A 5,000-nucleotide genomic window follows, 5' to 3' on the forward strand; every position below is an offset into this window, starting at 1 on the left:
ATGAGCAGGGGGTGTATGATGAGCAGGGGGGTGTATGATGAGCAGGGGGGTGTATGATGAGCAGGATGATGTGTGATGAGCAGGGGGGTGTATGATGAGCAGTGGGGTGTATGATGAGCAGGGGGTGTATGACGAGCAGGATGATGTGTGATGAGCAGGGGGGGTGTGTGATGAGCGGGGTGATGTGTGATGAGCAGGGGGATGTGTGATGAGCAGGGGGTGTATGATGAGCAGGGTGGTGTATGATGAGCAGGATGATGTGTGATGAGCAGGGTGATGTGTGATGAGCAGGGGCATGTATGATGAGCAGAGTGATATGTGATGAGCGGGGGGATGTATGATGAGCAGGGTGGTGTGTGATGAGCAGGGGGGTGTAAGATGATACGGAAAACTATATGATGAGTAGGAAGGATGTATGATGAATAGGGTGATGTATGAAGATGAGCAGAGGTCAATTTAGTTTATGCTCACTGAAACCACAACACCTCGATGTATCATATTAGAAAATCATGTTTATGCGCCGTCCAGAGACGCGAGTTCGAGTCCATTAAACACCACAGTAGTGTCCCAATTAGGAATTAGTTAGGAAATAGTGACTGTAACGTCATTCGAGTGACATTAATTATATTTAAAACAATTTTTGGGGGCGATTCCGAATTATTTGATAAGAAGCAGATCAAGATTATATTTCCAAAGATTTCCCTAAATTCTAAACTATTAAATATCCCGAGAAATTCCTACTGTCCCATTCGTCTGTCCCGTCGTCCTATCCCAGCTTGTCCCATCCCAGCTCGTCCTTATTTTCCTTCCTAAGATAAACAATGATCCAGGGAGCTGTTTCTGTTCGCCTCCTTGGTGCCAGAACCAGGGTCAGTGGTTCATATGAACCTGTTCTTCGTTTCTCATATGTCTGCATCGTTCTCTCCGTGTCTTGTACTTGCACTCGTGAGAGAGAGAGAGAGAGAGAGAGAGAGAGAGAGAGAGAGAGAGAGAGAGAGAGAGAGAGAGAGAGACATATCTACCCACCACAACTGTTATCTCATCAAGCGTGACTGATGATCTCATCTCGTGAGACCAAGTGAGGAATAAGGCTGATGGGTGGACTACTGAAGGAAGGGACCGGGAGCTGGAGCACGGTATAGGGCCAGGCTGGGCTGTAAGGGGCGGCGAGGCTAGGCGGGGCGGGCTAGGTGCGGGATTAATTCATTATCAAGGCGGTGTCAGCTAAGCCACATGGCGGTGAACGCTCCGGTCACATTGCCTGCTGAGTTTCAGTAAAACCCCAGACTCACTGCTCACACGTACACACACACATGCACACGTACATGCACACGTACATGCACGTGCCTACGCACACGCGCATATATGTACACACACACACACATGGCCACACCTGCTCACTCAAGCGTTTACTAGCACAAACGTGCACTAAAAGGAGGACAGGACGCATGCACAGACCCAGATAGGTAAAGGACAGAGGCGGAGGAGGAGGATGAGGAGGAAGCGCCAAGCCATTACGACTATATACCACTATATAGTTAAAGGACAGAGATATATGGTATTGTATATGGGTCACCTACACCCAGGTACAGAGGCTGTACTGCCAGCACCAGCAGCCTCTCACCTGTATCAGTCATGTCTCTCTTTGTTTCCCTTAACTTGTGTCATGGAGATGAAATCTGCTTATATTGTAAGCAAGCATTCAATATTTAACAATATTTTTTTGTTTGGGACAGGACACATGTATATATAGGAGAAGAAAAAAAAAAAAAAAAAAAAAAAATGTATATATATATATACATTTGTATATATAAAATGTATATATAAAAATGTATATATAAATATATAAATATATATATATATATATATATATATATATATATATATATATATATATATATATATATATACATATATAAATATATAATATATAAAAATGTATATATATATATATATATATATATATATATATATATATATATATACTAGGCTTGTATCAATGCCTTCGCAAGGTACCAAATTATTTACTTTCCAAACACTATGCAACGCCAAAACAGTTGTCTAAATCCCGAGTACATTTTTACTGCTGGGTGAACAGAGCCAAAAGGTGAATGGAAATAACCCTTGCTATTTCTGTCTCACCGGGGAACAGAACCTGGGATCTTCGATTGTGAATCAAGAATGAAGTCACCATATTTAGCACCATACAACTGCTGCATATTCCACTTTTAGTCTCACAAAAGTCATGAACAGTTTCTTTAGTATTTCACCATCAATATAATTAAAAGCAAGTGTGAAGTTGGAAAGCGACGCATGCGCTCCTCTCACAATGTTCTTTATGTGTTCCTCTGGCGACAGCTTACTATCCTAGACCACCCCCAGGTCTCCTTCTTTATTACAGTTCTGTAATGTTTCCACATAATTTATAAGTTGTGTCTGGTCTATTTTGTCCGATTCCACATTCCATAACATGACATTTATTTTCATTGAATTCCATTTGCCACTTGACGCTCTAAGCACTTATTTTATCTAGATCAGCTTCAAGGGCATCACAATCGTCTTTCTTCCCCAGTATCTTAGCATCATCCACAAACATGTTCATATAATTCTGTATTCCTTCTGGTAGATGGTTTATGTAGACGCTGAACATTACTGGTGCAAGAACTGAACCCTGTGGTACTCCCCCCTAGTAACACTCCTCCAGTCAGATACATTGTCTCTGATTACTGTCTCATTTGTCAGTCAGTTAGAAAAATTTTCATCCATGTTATAAGTCTCCCTGTCACCCTTCCAGCATGTTCCAGTTTCCAGAACAGCCTCTTGAGTGGGACTCTGTCAAAAACCCTTATTAGGTCCAGATAGACACAGTCAACCCAACCACCTCTTTCCTGAAGTATCTCTGTAGGTCTATCGTAAAAACTAAGTAGATTTGTTACACAGGATCTTCCTGTTGGAAAACCATACTGCCTGTTCGTTATTATGTCATTACTCTCAGGTGTTCAACCCATTTGACTTTAACTGTTGTTAACAGTGTTTTGACTACCACGCTTGTTAATGATACGGGCCTATAATTTAGTGGCTCCTTTCGACTACTATTGTTATAGATTGGTACTATGTTTGCCTTTTTCCATATATCTGCTAAGATTTCTGTTCACAATGATGTCTGGAATATTAATTGGAGTGCAATCCTCAGCTCAGTTGCACATTCTCGCAGCACCCAAGGTGAAACTCATTCAGATCCAGAATTAGGTGAATACATATCCCCAGGAAACATCCCGTAGAAGCTGTCTAACTCCCAGGTACCTATTTACAGCTAGGTGAACATAGGCATCAGTGGTGAGAGAAACTCTGTCCATTTGTTTTTGCAACGGTCGGGGATCGAACGCGGGCCCTTAGGACTACGATTCCAAAGCACTATCCACTCAGCCGCTAGGCTCCTGTGTGTGTGAGAGAGAGAGAGAGAGAGAGAGAGAGAGAGAGAGAGAGAGAGAGAGAGAGAGAGAGAGAGAGAGAGAGAGAGAGAGAGAGAGAGAGAGAATTCGTGTGTAATGTGGAGAATCCTACACAATAACTCAAACACTTCATGGCCTAATGTATTACTGCCATTAATTCACGGTAACGGGGCTCAGCACAACTAAGATTTTCCATAATGATTTCCTCCAACACCCCCACCCCCACCTCTCTCTCTCTCTCTCTCTCTCTCTCTCTCTCTCTCTCTCTCTCTCTCTCTCTCTCTCTCTCTCTCTCTCTCTCTCTCTCTCTCTCTGCCTCTCTCTGCCTCTGCCTCTGCCTCTCTCTCTCTCTCTCTCTCTCTCTGGGGAGATATAGATGAGATGACTAGGATGAGGCCGTCGCCAATTATGTACCAGAGCCTTCATATGTGATCAGTTGACGTGATCTCTTGTGTAGGCACCTGTTGAACAAATAAGTTCCACATACGAGTCAGCCTAGAAATGAATGATTGCTGATAGAGTGATGTTCTTCTGAAAGGAAGTACCATCTTGAGTCTGATGAAGGTTGAGAGCCTAGTGTTACGGTTGCCAACTACTGGCTGTCCACGAAGTTGGGCCCGGTTCGTAGCTTTGAGAATGTTGTGCTTGGAAATAACAGTAAAGTCCGCCAACACGACTGTGCTGACCTGAACATCAGAGCTGAATGCTCTGATGTTCAGACCATTTTCACCAGATTTCGCCAAGACTAGAAATTGAGAAGTCTTGACCGTGCAAGAAGACCAAGCCTTCTTCCATGGTCCTCCACTTTGTCCAATAGTCTGATGGATAATGGATGGCAGGCATTCCAGGTGAGGGGTGCATACTCTCTTTCCTTTATTTTTTAAACTAAGACTAAGGATAATTAGGAATGGTGCTAGTGTTCCTAGTGAAACTGCGAGATAAGGTCTGTTACCTGGTTGATGGGGTTCTGGGAGTTCTACTCCCCAAGCCCGGCCCGAGGCCAGGCTTGACTCGTGAGAGTTTGGTCCACCAGGCTGTTGCTTGGAGCGGCCCTCAGGCCCACATACCCACCACAGCCCGGTTGGTCCGGCACTTCTTGGAGAAAACGATCTAATTTTATCTTGAAGCTGTTAGCCCTGCAGAATTGCATTTCACCTTCGTAAATGTCATGAATCAAATGACGAGTCACATCTCGAACACTGTGTCCTACTGTTGGACCAAAGAGCCAACGCTCAACCCCCGCAAGCACAACTAGGTGAGTACAGTTTATGTAGACTTAAATCTATGTATTTATGTATGTAGATTAGATTAGCATCTTAAAAACACAACAATCACCTGTGGTTGATTGGTCAATAAATCACTGAGTTGTATGTTTAACAGATCTCTAACCCTCAAACCCTGCCCATGGAGGACAGAAGAAAATGTAAATACTGGTTAGCATCGTAAATAAGTGGCCATGTCTGTGGGAGAAAAAATAAGTAAATAACTAAATAAATACATAAAAATGCATGATCGCTGATGGACTGATGTTGTTGAGAAAGATATTAT

At 43.0% G+C, this 5,000-nt stretch overlaps 2 protein-coding genes across 2 annotated transcripts in view; both read right to left on the reverse strand.

The window, feature by feature from the left end:
• Positions 1-5,000, reverse strand: part of LOC123765384 (uncharacterized) — a 473,535-nt gene that overhangs the window by 409,423 nt on the left and 59,112 nt on the right. The gene's annotated exons all lie outside the window — the stretch shown is intronic.
• LOC123752316 (uncharacterized) overlaps positions 1-5,000 on the reverse strand; it is a 12,134-nt gene that overhangs the window by 6,954 nt on the left and 180 nt on the right. The window lies entirely within an intron of this gene.

This window comes from Procambarus clarkii, chromosome 33, assembly GCF_040958095.1.
Source record: "Procambarus clarkii isolate CNS0578487 chromosome 33, FALCON_Pclarkii_2.0, whole genome shotgun sequence".
NCBI lineage: Eukaryota > Metazoa > Arthropoda > Malacostraca > Decapoda > Cambaridae > Procambarus > Procambarus clarkii.